Source organism: Corvus kubaryi, unplaced genomic scaffold (genome assembly GCF_017639235.1).
Source record: "Corvus kubaryi isolate FWS band 111438036 unplaced genomic scaffold, C.kubaryi_AGA036_p1.0 64969, whole genome shotgun sequence".
NCBI classification, from domain to species: Eukaryota; Metazoa; Chordata; class Aves; order Passeriformes; family Corvidae; genus Corvus; species Corvus kubaryi.
In genome coordinates, this window is record NW_024581650.1 from 1 (window position 1) to 15284 (window position 15284).

Here is a 15284-nt window from a genome sequence, read left to right on the forward strand (position 1 = left end):
GCCGGGGGCGGCTGGAGCCGGGAGCGCCGGGAGCCGGGAGCGCCGGGAGCCCGGACACGGCGGGAAGGCGTCTCAATGCGGGGCCGCTGCAGCAGGTGTCGGCTTGTTTGGTGTGGGGCAGCCTGCCGTATAAGCACATGAAGGGTTTTCTCCTTCAGCAGGCTAGACGGGAAAAATGGGCTGTGTGCGGGGTGTTTAATTATTTGTAAACTTAATTGTTAGCTTTTTTTTTTGTACAGCCATCCATCATGTTGTATGTTTCATTTGTATTTACTTGTTTAAACTGTTGCTTAGATAGTAAGTGAGCACCAGATACTGCCTTAGTTGATTGTGTTTTCCATGGTGATGAATGGTGCTGTGTACCTACTGACCTTGATAGAAAGTGCTCCGCGAAATTTAACTCTTCGTACTTGGGTAAATAAGGCAATTCCAAACGCTTAGGTTTGGAGTAGAGAGGGGATATCAGATGTCTTAGAGTTGCTCTTCCTCCCTTGCCAATGGAAGATTATATGCCACCTGTATGGAAAAGAGACTACACATTTTGCCAGTTAGGTGGGAATGTGTAAGCCCATGTGGAATTTACACTGCCTAAAGATTTTTATGCACAGGAGTTGTGTTTGATGGTTCTGATGAAGAAAGGCAGAGGGTTGCTTGTGGCTTTGGTTGGGGCTTTTGGTTTCGTATTTTCTGTTGGTTGGTTGGGATTTTTTTTTCTTTTTAGGGTGAGGGGAGACATTGAAACCTTTCTTTGAACAGTCATTTAATCTTCATGATAAATAGACTTCTGTATTTGCGGTTCTAATTTCTGGCTAATATGTTCACTTTTCACCGGGTAAGTCAAAATTGGCAGAAATAATGAAAAAAATTCCCTGCTCAGGGGAATCATCATGTGAAGATAAGGTTGGTGGGAGGGCCTCTAATTTTCTGGATAGCAGAAGGATGTGACCAAGTAAAACATGGCTTTAGCAGCTTTGATTCTTCAGACTAGAGAAAAGTCCCTTTGGCATTCTTATGCTAAAAATGTAGGCTAAGACTTCCCCTTGAAGCCTTGATTTGGAAATGCCCATCTCTACCACATCTAACTTTTTGCTTTAGATTCCAAAGTAGATTTAGTCTGTTCTAATCTGCAGAGCAGGGTTCTGGAGTAAGTCTTTGTTTAAATTAAAAAAAAAATACTTGTATGTATGTATATGTTAAGAGATGTCCTATTTTGGGTTTGAATGCATACGTCTGAATCCATTATTCTGCAGGTTTCTTTTTTTCTATTGCCTCGATAGCATTTCAGTCTAATCAGTATGCAGTAGATGATGGTCTTGCTTTCTAAATTTAGCTGCTGATGTTCATATACTGCTTGGTATTCTATATTGCTCTTTGTAGTGGGCATCCTGCATAGATAGATCAGCCCCAATGGCCTTTGTCCTGGAAAATGCATCATCCCAGTTGACATATTAGCAGTGGGCTTTTTAATGGGATGAAGCATGTTAATCTAGCATGCTTTAAGACCAATGGAGTCTTCAGGTGTACTAATGTGTACTTGTTCTTTGTGTGTGCCTCATGCCTCAGGGAGAGAAACAGAGTGCATGTCACATTATGCTAGTGTTTAGTTACTACTCTTTTTCAATTTTTTTACTCCCATATTTATGCAGAGAGCATGGGTGTTCTGTCAGAAGCAGGTTTGTAGTCCAATGGGATGTTCCAGCGTTAGGACACCAGGCTAAGGTGAGCAGATTGGTAATCCAGGGCATAGTAGGATTAGTCCACAGGGTGAAATCTGGTAAATTACTTTTCTACCTGAAAATCCCTTTAACTTTTAAGTATATTTTTTCATTACAGCACCTATTACTGTGACAGATGTGACTTTCCATAAATTTTTGGCAAGTGGCTTACTGTTTCCTCTGGGAGTCATCAGCTATTTCTTACCCTCCTTGTTCATATTTTAGCATCTTAAGCCAGTTTAATTGCCATGGCTGTGAAATAAAAAATACCCATCATAACATGTGATTGTGTATACTGTTGAAAAAGTCACTGAATTGTAAGCATCTCCAACAGCTTTTGTAGGTGTGTGAAGTTTTGAGAAATAATGGCTGTTCTAATGAAATTATTAGGAAATTTTTCAAGGTGAAGAGAAAGCTGACTTAAGAATTGCTGTTACTCCTCCTTTCTAATGGCGGATTTTCATAGAGGACTTAGTTTTATGAATTGCAAATAAAAATTCGTTTTAAAATAACTGATTCCCCCATAGTGATTGGGATGATTCCCAGAATCATGTGTGGCGCTGACTTTTGTTTTCAGCTCTTTGGTATTGTGGCATGGATTTAAATGCTCTTGGGAGTTCTATGCTATATGTGCATCCTGGCTGCATGTCAGTCTGCCAAGGTGCAGTCATAGGACAAAAATAAGACAGAACAGAAAATAATTAATGCAGGATGTGAAGCTGTGTAAGGGAAAATTTCAGGAGTCTCATTACTTTCTCTATGGCTTTGTGATCTTGTTTTTTCTGTTAAATTAAGTGATACAAAAGTAAAGTAATGCAGCCAAGCTTACTTTCATTTGGGTTTCACAATGATGCAAGTTAGTTTCCAAAGTGAATCTTACACCTTCAACCTGTCCTCTCCTTTTTTATATCAGATAAGAGGCTGAAAAGCATTGGTTTTATTTGATGCAGGCAGGTGAAACAAACTTGCATAATTTTCTTTCTCAAGGCTTCTTGCAAGCCTTTTGTCAAGGACCACAGAATTGCTAAGATTCAAGGTTTACAGGTTGTGTGCTGTAATTTAGGGTCACAAAATTATGTAAGTTCTTGATGACTGTAGGAAGAGTGGATACAGATTTATCACTCCAGTTATGCTGGTTCTGTGCCATATGTGTGCTTTATGTAGGAAAAGTTGTTTTTTGATTCCTAACTTAGTTGAACTATAAATTAATTTCCAAATATCCTGAGAGCATATTTAAACCACAGGAAATTCCTTTTTCTACAGGAAAGTGATTTTGTACCATACCTCTTAAGGCATGAAACTCTGTGTGTGTGTGTGTGTGTCTTTCCCATCTGCAGAGATGATGGGAGACTTGTCTTTGGCTTTGGACCCAGCATGGCATCACAGTCATTCAAAGAATGTGCTCATGCTTTGACCAAGAAATTTAGTTTAGTGCTTTGTTTGATTAACAAGCATCTATAACCTGGTGTCTTGTAGTCAAGAAGACCTTTTGCCATCTCTTTTTGATAGGATATTTATAAAACATTCTTTTGGCTTTGGTCCACTTACTGAGGTGGAAGTTACAAAAAGCAGGATGGATTAAATGCAGTGCACTGTGTTTGGCAGTCACTGGGAGTAAATATGCAATAGAATTGCTTTTCTTGTTTTTGTGGTGGCTTTAGGAGGGAGTAGAAACAAGAAGTGCAGTTATTTGTGGTGTTACATCTGTGGTATTTTCATTCTTGCTTGTCTTTGGTAACTTTTAAACCCTGGCTTTTGTAGTCTCCCAGACTTCCCAGTGCTACAGGTAAAACTAGTTTGAATCACTCTTTAGAGTTCCTAGATGTAGAAAGTCAAATTGCTAGCAGGATATGTTCATAGTAATGTGCTTATTAACACTTTGTTTTTTCTCACAGTATTTTTTTTTTTTGGTTTTTTGTATCATCTGCCAAAAGAAAGACTGGTTTCAATGACGAGCATGCTGCCTCATAGCACATGTACATAAGAACTAAGACAGCTTTTATCAATTAAGTGGAAAATATTGAGTGTACATACCAACTTCTTACTCTTAAAGTTATAAATGAGCCAGATTTGTTTGTCAAATGTAAGGTTTGGAATGGATTTATGACAATAGTACTCTTGATAGTGAGGACTGGACTTTACCTATGAAGGAATGCTTTCCACTTCGTCGCTCCTAAGCTTGTTTTTAAAAAGCTTGTTTTAGATTTTGTTCAAACAGATGTAGTCTAAACTAATTTAACCAGTACTAGCACCCTAAGTCACTCCACACAAAAAATGCTTGTGGGGGCTATGGAGGGAATACTGAGGAACAGATCTGACTTGAAACTACCCTGGCCTGTCTTTCCACCTGGCGGCTGTTTACCCTGACCAGGTTGTTGTGTTGCCATGTTGAAGGGTTGCACAAGGATGAGAATGAGCATTGGGAGGCTGAAGGAAAGTGGAGGCGTAAAAACTCTGACCTCATGTTAGTCAATGTCTGAGTAGTCTTGAAATGTGTTTCTGATTCTCTTTTGGTAGCTACGAAAACAGCACTATGCTTGGTTTGGTTATTCTTTTATATGAGAAAAGGCAAAAAAAGATTTTTGCTCATCTTGTAATTTACAAGCTACTTGAATAGCTCTGGATTGCCTGCTTTAATAAAAAAGTAACTTGGACTGTAAGAGAAAACAGAATGGATTTTTATTAGTTTTTTTTATATGGGTCCATTTGATTCTAAGACTATGTTGATGAAGGAAAATCAAGATTTCACTGTGCCTCCCTACTCCCCAGACTTTATTTAAACAGTTGTCTTGCCATGTGGAAAAGGTCAGCTGAGTACAGCATATGTATTTGCCCAGCATGTTTGAACACGTTGCCCTAAAGTTTGTTAGACTGTTACTAGATTTTTTTTTTTAATTGTCTTTTTTTCTATCCTCTTGAAAATTTTACTGCTGATGTGGGAGCTTCTCTTTCTTAACCCATCTTCTTCACCCTCCTCAGACCCTAAAAAAGAAGTTATTGATGGTCACTGCTTTCTATCCACAGAATTAACTTTTTGACCTCAAAGGTTTTCAATGAAGAGGGCAAACACCTGTTTTCAGACTTCTTAAAAGTCCAGGGGATGCATTCTCCAAGTTAAAAACTAGTGTTCTAGAAGAATGTACTTACTTAAGAGAAAGAAGCTAGAAAAGATTAACCAGGAGGTTTAATTTGCATCAGTTGTTTTGAACTCATCTTTGTTGGAGTGCAGTTTATCTGTGGCTGCTTAAGGACAGGACAGGGCAGTTGGCTGGGTCTTGACTGGGTGCTCTTGCTCTCTCCTTGTTCAGCTCTTGGCTGAAGTGGCTCCTGCAAGTGGCTCACAGCTCAGTGCAGTGCTTGGAAGCAGTGGAAGCATGGCTAGGGAAAGTAAACAGACTGACAGTCTGCTGTTTTCCTCAGTTAAATGAAACTGCACTTTCGGTCTGTGTTCCCGATTGCTGCACAGCCATCTGACTGCAGATGGAGGGGCAGCTTTGTTATCTGCGTGAGAGGATCTAACTTCAGGCCACTGTCAAGAAGTGACCAGGCCTGCTTTTCTGCATTTGAGTGAGAAAGTTAATGAAAAAATAAAATTTCCATTGGTAGAGTTGTTTTTTGCCAACTTGCCACCCTATTATGTGTCATTTTGCAAACTTACCTGTGTTAGCATAAGGGGAGCGGAAGGGGCACATGATGGTGAACAGATCCACCCTGGTAGCAGCTGTCAGATTGGCACAGCTGTATCATAAAACATGTTGTAAGTTACCTGTGCTAGAAATGAGTGCATCTACTAGTACATCTACATGGTGTCTTGACTTTGTTGGCAAAGCTCATAAAGAAGCTGCTGTAACTACTGTTTCTCTGCTCCTGTACCCCACTGTAGCTTGCTGGTCTGTGTTATGCTAGTTACAAGTGCATATTGCAGGACTGCTCTGTATTCGAATAACTGAAATTATAAATCCATACTTTTATTTTCTGGTTATTTTTAACCCAGATTATTTTTATGAGGCAGTTTGTAACGTGGTCCTACACTGGCTGCCACCTGCGGAACAGAGCATCAGATGAGAACAGTAAGAACTGATCTGTGAAAGGCAAGCAGGAACTCTCTGCAACCAGCTTCTTTGTTGGCAGTCCAGAAACTCCATCTTTACCATGTAGCATTTATTCCTGATGAACTTCTCCATGTAGACAAACTTACAGTATTTAAACTGTGCTAAGTGTGCTGACATTTACAGCTCTGTGAGTGGGAGTGCTGTGGTGGAAAATTACACGAAGGTGAAAGGAAGGGCTAGCATAGCCTTTGCTAGGTAGGAAGCTAAAAGATCTGCAACAGCAGAAGGAACCCAAAATCATATGACTCTGCAGACATTGGGAAAAGAACTGTTTCCAATCTTAAGAGAATGGTTGTTTCAGCTCTGTCATCTATACTTTGTTTCTTCATTTTTTTTTGACTTATGCTTCTGTCATTTTGCTTGACAATATCTCTTTATCTTGACAGCCATGAAGGTATGCTGTAGGCATGCATGCTTCTAATAGATGGGGTTATTTGCAAATACATTTGCTTCAAATTGCTGCTGTTTGAACCAAAGCAGAAAAGCAAGGAAGGCAGAGAGAGAGAGAGATTTTGGGCTTGTCTCTTGCTTTCGTTTGCCTGGTTTTCCTGCCTCATTTCTGTCTGAGGTAGCTATGTGGATGGCTATATAATTGCTAGCATTGCTGTCCCAGTTGCCCTAGGGGCTGCAGTACTTGACCAGAACAGTTTGAGGGTTGCTGTGCTGTCCTAATTTAGATGAGATGTTAGAAGAGTTGAAATGCTTCTGGCCCCCCCCCCCCCTTCCTGTTCTGTGCAGAAATGTGGTAATTGCTCTGAATTCTTTCTTAGTTTAGTGGCAGTGAGTCAGATTCTTAGCTGGTATGTTTGGCAAAGCTCTCTTTTGTGAGTGCAGCAGTGCTGTTGTTCTTCAGCTGGGGACCTGTCCCCCTGCTTCTGTTCAAGGCATGGAGCCCTGCTTGCTGTTTGAACTGTCTGACCCTCATCAGCGCAGAGTGAGCTCTAATTTTCTGTCTAATGCAGAGGGATTTGCTTTAGTAGTAAAAACACTTACTTGTCCTCTGCTGCTGTATGATTCTAAAAAGTTTTAATTTTAGGTGTGATGGAAGCAGAACTGATCTTGCTTTCAAGAGAGCATTTAGAAATAATTTTCATGCTTTCTTCATGCACTGAAGTGTTGAAGAATTGGTTATTGTTTAGGCAGGTAACTGATAGTCTCCGCTATCCATGTGCTGAGGGACTGTGCAAAATGATGTCAAAGCAGGTGTTTGAAAATGTCCACAATTTGATCCATTTTTCTAGTAGTTACTCAAGTGTGTGTGGTCACCTGAAGCATTTTATCAAAAAGCTGACAAAGAGTTCTAAAATTACGGAAACTGAGGCTGAAGCAAATTGGAATTTGTAAAAATCAGTACTACAAAAGTCTTGATGTTACTGATTTAGATACTCCTGCCCTTTTGTGAGCATTGGTCAGCATCACCTCAGCAAGGAAGTCAGTGGAGTCATGGGAGATGTTTGTGGATTTTGTGTCTGATGAGGAAAGGCAAATGCTTTGTCCTTTGGAAGGAGGAGGACTAAAGGAGTACAGAGACCGGTGTTTTCTCTGCAAGGGTACATACCAACCTTGAGTCATTGAGCTGTGGAAATAATGCCACTTGAACAAATGGACTTGCTAACTCTTGGTAAAATTTTACAGGTATTTGAGAGTAAACATGCAGATCCAAGTAGTAGTGTGAGACACCTGGAAGGCTTGGTCACTTTTTCTGTATGCTAAAAATGAGGATTGACATATTGCTTTTGCCTGGAAAACGTCTGTGTTGGTGTTGCAAATTGTGTTTTTAAGTGATTTGCTTCCTTGATACAAGCTGTTTGAGGAAGGAGTGCTACGGAGTTAACATGCTGTTTTAACCACACACAGCTGTGGAGGAGGTTTTGAGCCCAGCATGATTACTGAACATTGGACTGTTTTTTGTTCACAATTATGGCACTGTCAGTGCACTTTAGAAAATTACTTTATTTGAAATTTGCACACACTAAATCTTTTTTAAAAAGCTGTGTAGAAGCATCACGAGGTAAAACTGCTTAGAGTATTGTGCCTTTGCTGTATTTTTTCCTTTCTTGTTCTTCTATTTTTGTCTCTCCAAAAGTCTATCATTATGGAAAGACATAGTTAAAACTTGGCTTAGCCCCTTCTATCCTGCAAGACTAAATTGTTCTTAAGGCAAACCAGTTTAATTGTATTCCAAATGCTTCCTTTTTGCATTGTTTGTTTCTATTAGGTAAATGGTCCCGCTGGGGATAGTATCTTCAACTCCTTGTATGCTCCAAAGCATTATTATATTTCAGTCTGATTCTGTTAAAGTTATATTGTGCTGGGGCAGCAAGACAATGGTGTGCATTGGTTTGGGGTTTTTTATTTTGTAACATAACCAAAATTTTCTTTAAAGCTATTTTGGTCTTGGATATACAGTAAGTCTCCCTGTCTCTGCTCTAAACATGACCGTGTTAGAAGAACAAATTGATGCTGAATGCAGATGGCACCCGTGTCCTGGAGCTGTACTGTAAGAGTGTCTGGGAATAATCATGTAGTAATGCTACTGCTGAGCTTATGGGAGGTTTTGGGAGTAGGAAGCCATTTTTCTGAACAAACTTCTTTTTTCCGTGATCTGTATCGCTGGCTTTGAAACACAGGGGATGGTTCCAGGAATTGTCCTGCAATAATTGTTCTTTGAAAAACTGCTTTTAAGTTTGCATTGCAACTGCAGGGCTGTAAGCTGAGGGACCAAAACTGAAGCCATCTTTTGAGTCCTTTCCATTTTTTTCTGTTAAATGGTGACATGTTGCTCCTGGTTGTCAATTTGTCCTACGAGAAAACAATCCTTGATGTTTAACTGCAGAGTCTGCAGGAACCTCTCCAGTTCACTTGTCACACTGAGGGGAGCCCTGCCTTGCACAGGCAGGCTGCTGCTGTAAAATGAAGTCCTTGCAGCCCTGTCTCCCACTTCTCTGCCCCCAGGCTGGTCTTTTATAAAAGGGTTTGGAAAACTTTTCCTCCTTCTTGCCTGGCCCTGTGTCCGAGGGGAGTTGTCGGTAAGCAGGGCCGGGCTTCTGGCCTTATCTTTGTTGTCAGAGCTGCCTGCCTGGTAGGTGGCAGTGGGGGCAATGCTTTTCAAATGAGACTTTCCTGTGCTTAGGGAGGCCCTTGTTTTTTTTGTTTTAACAGCTTCCTATTGTTTGAAACAGCAGGTTATCCCCTCCCATGCTATTCTAGCTCTTTCCTCCTCCCTTAAATAATTTTTCTGTGCAAGTATTACTCAGAGCAGTTAATCTCGCAGTGAGTCCTCAATTTTCCCAACTTGCTCTGATCTCCAGCTTCTGTTGTGATACCAGTGTGAAGTTCACACAATAAATAGAAAGTAGTTTCTGAAGGTAGGTCTTTCTGATTTTTAATTCAGCATCACCACCACTGTGATGTGACTTTTTTGATTGAATTCAAATTGTCATAGGAGTTCTCTCCAACATGTGATACTGAAAGATAGAAAATAATGCTTTTCAATGTTTTCTGGCTTTTGTTTGTAAGATACAAAGAAAGAGTATTGCTTCAGTTCATTATTCATATGTTTATCATCATTTTCAGTGTTCCAGTCCTGCTGACTAATGGTGTTTCATATGTTTACATTTTATTTATGATGTTCTACCTCTGTGAAAGGCACTCTCTAAGCCATAAGCTGCCTCTGGTCCACCATACCATAACTTTTTGTATCTGGTAGTATCCGTGATAAATTTGAAGATAAAGCCAGTCAGAATCTCTTCTCATCGTATCAATTGTTACAGCTGAAAGGGATGTTGGCAGTTCATTTCCCATCCTACTTACTTTACAGTGTAAGAATTACCTAGTCAGAAGCACTCCAGACTGCTTTTTTGATAAGTTAGTTGTGTTTTTCCTTCCCTCTACTTCTTGAATTCTGTGGAAGAAAGTTGATAATTAAATGAGGTACTGAACCTATGCAGAACTTTTCTGTTATTTTAATGTGCTGATTTATAAAAGTCAACTTGCTTTAGTTGGTTTCCTGGTCCCCTGCTTTCTATCAATGTCTTGTTTCCAAAATTAGTAATAATTTTGTGATTGTTTGAAGTCTGTCACTACTGTTTCATACTTCTCACTGGTTCAGCTTAGCAAAAAGTACATATTTGTTTAAATTTCTAGATTTGAAAGAAAAAGAAACCAAAACCCTTATATTATTTTGATGTATTTGGTGACACTAAGCAGAAGTTTTAATTCCATAAAATGGTAAGTCCAGTTCTAGACTTGGTCATCAGAGAGGGTGAAGGAGGGGGAAATAATCTGTATATCAGTTCCAGTACTTGTCGTTCAGTATAATAAGCATTCTGCCAGTTCTAAGGCATTCCAAATTTTTTTGAAGGAATAACTTCTTAGGCAGCATAAAACAGACCAGAATTACAAAGACATTGATTATAGTCTTCAGAGGCAGGATTCATCTGATCCATACCTGGAAGATGAAGTCCCGCTCTCCTTGCCCTAACTATAACTTCTTGATAAGCTGATTCAGGTCACTAACCTAGTAGGAAATAAAGCAAGCCCACTCCTCCCCTCTTGTCATCCCTCCAAAAGTGCTAATTTTGTGAGCCGAATTTACTTCTGTGAGCCTAAGTGTGAACTGCCTGCCCCAGAGCACTGGTGTGGAGGAAGAAGTGCCTTCTTCATACTACTCTGGTGGCCCTAAGATCTTGGCTTCATTTGGTTATTTCATAAGGTTCCTCTCAGAGGTAGGTTGTCTGTCTGAGATGATACATCCTCTTTCTAGAACACTGTATTTCGTGGGAGTTAGAGAAGCCATAGGCTTTTTTATTACTGTTATTGTAACTGACAGTTCGGAAACCTCTTGGGTTTTTTTGAGGGAGAAGTGTTGCAATGGACATGCAGGAGTTTGTTTTTCTGAAGTTGTTAATTTATAATGTAGTTATGTCTGTAGGTTATGACAGTGGTCTCAGAGTTTTAGGTGTCTTAAAAACCCAAACAGGATGATTCCAGGTTAAAGAGTTCTCTGTTTAAGGCCTGGGAAACATGACAAACAGGCTGAGGAGTGAAGGAAGCAGACTGTGGTGGCTGTCAGGATGAACAATGGTTTTGGCACACCTGCTGCATTGCTGCTGTGCTTCTCCATGCTTGGCAGGAAAGGAGTGATTTGGAGGATAACCAGATAGTTTTGTAGATATTTTTGGTATGTTTCCATCTTCTCTGAGGGAGAGAAAACAGAAGCACTTGCTTTATAATGTAACTAATGGCTGGTTGAAGACTGGCACCATCAACTTTTGGGGCAGGATTTAATAATGCACATAGAAATGTGAAAGTCAATATTATGCTAGACTCGGGGGCCCTTAGAAGGGAGTGCAGGGAGACTGATGTACCATGGGAAGGGGGAATAGTTGGATATAGTCGAAGTGATGTGTTAGAAATTTTTGCTCATACTGCCCCTCTGAATAGCTATAAACATAATCAAAAAGCAAAATTAAGAGAGCTGAAAAAAATGCACTTGGCAGATGTTTTTTCAGTATGACAGTTTTTTAACTCTACCATGTTCCAACTGATGTTATTCAGTTGATGCTTCTCCTGGAAGTTGACACAGATGTAAGATGTGAGACCAGATTACAAAGAATCCTATATCACAGCCATATCATTTCATCCATTTTCCAGTTGTGTCTATTCAGGCGCTGATGTAATCATATTAATAGTCTTTTTAATTGATGTGTAATGCCATACATATTTATACAAACTTTTTCTGAAGCATCTCATGTACTTGATTTCACAAGAGGGTATTGCTGTCCTAAATTGTTGACTACCTGGGTCACCAGAGTATATTGGAATTGGAGAACTTAGGTGTACTGGGAAAAAATGAGAATGCTAAAAAAGCTGGAAGAATTTCTTTTTAGTCTAGCAAAGAAAATGCATCTAATACTGTACTTTTTGTCTCAAGCTTGGAGTTTAACTTCAAATGGAGTGACTTCAGTTCTGACTGACGAGAAATGTAAGATTTTTTCAGATCATCCACTTACTTGCATGTGTGCATGCACACATGTGCGTGATTTATTTTATTTTCTTAATCACAGAGGAAGGATGCATAGACTCTTAATCTGGATAAAATATTCTTATTTTTTCCTGTTTCCCTTACAGGTGTGTGTATAAGGAAGTGTGACTTGCTGTAATGCTGGTTAAGCAATGGATAATAATTATAGTAACAGTGTGTCTGAACGCTTTCATCTAGTATTGAAGGAAAATTTTGTAAATGGTTTCTCAAAAAAGCATTTATCATGGTGTAATGACATGACTGAAAATACCATTGTGATGTGGGTAACCCTTCTTGATAAGGATAGCTGTTACAGATGTTGCTTTCTCAGATGTCAGGTGATTGTTCTTGAAGCCTGGTTATTCTGAGGGGAGAGGACTTTTAAACACGACAGTGTTTGATTTTGTCCTTTTATTGCCTTGCTGATGTTCTGGATCTGAAATTTTTTCTGCACCAAGTTGCTAACACAACAGTTGCATCTCTTCAGCAGCTTCTTGTGTTGCCAGCATATTGTCTAGGGAATTCTGGGGGAAACAAGCTCTATTGTACAGCGTTACAATGCTTGTAGACGCGAGCCTGGAGCAATATCAGCTGGTCTTGCACTAACAGGATTTGGCAAGAGAAGGTGTGGGCAACATGTGACTGCTGTGCAACTGGAAGGTGAAAATTCTGTCCTGTGACCAGCTCTAGGGGATCCTGGTGTGGGGAGTGTTGACTGTGTAACCTGTACTGGAGCCTGTAGGAAGAAGCAAGCCTTAGAGATCATCTTGGATTGCCATGGCAGGATATGGAGACCTCCGCAGTTTTTGAGGTGCCTAACCCCTCTGCTGTGGTGAGTTCCCAAAAGACTGAAAGGATTTGAACATCAAAAAAGCCAAATTTTATTTCAATAATAACAGAAATGTTACTTTTGTAAAAAGAGAAAATTTAAAAAAAATCTTGGGAAGACAAAATGGAAATAGGCTTGTGTGCAAGTTTCCTGTTACCAACTATGTCTTGCCTTCCCAGCCTGTCAGTCACTGAGTGGTCCCAAATATCTTACTGGAAATTTTGTGCTATTGAAGAGCAGCCAAACCACACAATCCCTGGAGCTTTCATCTTTGAACACTCTTAATATCTCCCCAAGAGGGCAGGATGGGACTGTACCCCAGCCCCCAGGGGTGCTACATGGCGCAGCCACACTCTTAAAGAATTACACCCATAATTAGAAGCCAGAAACCAAATGCTTACATAAATGTTATCATCCTGAGACCCAGTTGCTTTCCTGTTCCCTACTGTGTGTGATGGAGTGGAAGAACCCCTAAAGCCGCTGTTGTCTCTTGCCTGAGACCTTTCTCAAAGCTTCTCTGTGCTCCAGTGCTGTTCCCTAAGGCACTTTGCTTAAGGGGTGACACACATCATTGTAGGCTGGGCATTCTTCTCTACGGGGGAAGAAAAAAGATGAACACAGAATGTAAGATACAAGTTCAGGAAGCTGTGCTTTCTAAATTTCATGTGTTGTGTGCTGGACTAAGCCAGAAGCTGTGTAATCCTTTGTGCTTAACCGTACAGCACTCCTGGGAGTCACTGTTTAAAGGGTATGTGGGTTGTATTCAGTTTCACAAGTGATTTCAGCCAGTGCGAGATCAGATTTGGGGGAGTAAAAGAAGTAACTGCTTGCTTTTCTGTAGAGCTCAGACCTACAGCAGCATTGAAAAAGTTGAATTACTGCTGAAAGGAATTAAACTGAGCTTCTGAAGTAAACTTTTTAAAAAATTTTTTTTTTCTTTGTTACAGTACAGGCTGAAATCCTGTTGTCTGATGTTGAGCTAGACTGCAGTTTTCTCTAGCTACTCTTTCAGTGTTGAACTTAGTGGCTTTAACCTTTGTTAATTGTCAAAATTTGTTGGCTGGGTACTTTGCAGCCCTGTTAGGACAGGCCTTCTTTTTGTGTATGAAGGCATGTGTACATATCCTTAAATTTGCTCCTTGTCATTCTGTTTTAAAATAACAACAGCAACAAGTTTCATTAAGGATGTTTTCCTTTCCACATGTACTAGTTGGTTAAATGTATTATAACTTTCCTGGGGACCTTCAGAATTCTGTTTTAATTTTATCTTTAACAGGTTTCTTCAGTTGCTAAGAGAAGAACTTTTTGACCGACCTCTTCATGATCTTCTGCCAGCGAACAACCCACAAATAATGTGGGAAGGCCCCTTTCAGGGTATATACCTCCTCTTGAGTGCTTCCTGGGGCTGGGGTTTTTTTCTGGCCAGGGGATGTTTTGGTTTTTTGGGGGAGGAAAGAGGGTTTGTGGTTTTCATTTAGTTGAGTTTGTGCTTTTTTGGTGGGGTTTTTTTGTAGGGAGCTTCTGGTGCCACTCAGTTGGGTCATTTTATTGCCAGGCAGAGAAAAAAAAATAATCAAAGCTGTTGACATCATTCTTCTTTTTCTTACCCCAACACCCAACTGGTCTGTTCAGCTTGTATTATACCGCATTTGCACAGCTTCTGCTTCTGTGACCCGTTAGGACAGAGCCTGCTTGTGCTTAACAAGAGTCTCTTTCATGCTTTGTGGATCTCTCCAGGCCACAGTGGGACACAAAATAATCCCTTTTGCATTTGGTAGTTTCACAGTACTTTTCTGGTGAAGATAAAATAACCTTTCTGAATGAAAACAATAACATCATCTCCATAAGCCTGGTTTTGATACAAGGAAATTGTGTCATTGTTTCTGCATCTTATAAAATGAACAGCAGTTTGTTTGGGTTTTTTTTTCCTTAGCAGATTACTTACAGATTTTAATCTTTTAAAATCATGGGAAGAGTGTTATAAGTTTTTTAAATCAATATGGAATTTGTTTCTTATGGTAGCATCTATTAAGACTTAGAGAACCAGTTTTTTTGAGTTGTAAAATAAAAATTTGAATTCAGACTTTGAATTCAATGAGGCCAAAGTTTTGTGAAAGTTCCTATGCAATCTCATGGCTTCACCTTATTATTAGTTCTAACATAAAAGATCTGTATTTCAGAAAACTTACTTATACAACAATCTGCTTTGCACACATGAAGCTTTCATTTTCGTATGCTGTGCATATTCTCTAATGTTTTAATTTCTGAAATGTTTGACAAGTATAATGTGTATGACAAAGAAAATATCCTTTGCCTGTTTGAACCATCTACTCCAATTTTCACATTGTGAGATTGGTTAAACTTGGATTTAAGGCTTTTTTTACAATCTTTCAGATGTTTTATACCGGAAGAATTCAAGCAATTTATCTATTTGTAAGGGGCTTCTCAGTGAAAGTAAAATTTCAGGTAATGGAGGCAACTGCACATCCTGTTATACAAGGGTTCCTTTCCTGTGTCTGTAGGAACCATTTCATGATTTTGCCTGTGTTTGATGTTTAGTTGTGAGTTCAGGATTGTTGTGCATTAAGTTGTTATTACCCTCT

General features: G+C 39.7%; 1 long non-coding RNA gene across 1 annotated transcript; it reads left to right on the plus strand.

Moving 5' to 3' along the window:
• The first annotated feature begins 6 nt into the window (after positions 1-6).
• On the plus strand, positions 7-13269 carry LOC121672799. The gene is made up of 3 exons (XR_006018997.1): positions 7-105; positions 2368-2376; positions 13259-13269. It is a non-coding gene; the product is annotated as an uncharacterized LOC121672799 (long non-coding RNA).
• Positions 13270-15284: the final 2015 nt, after the last annotated feature.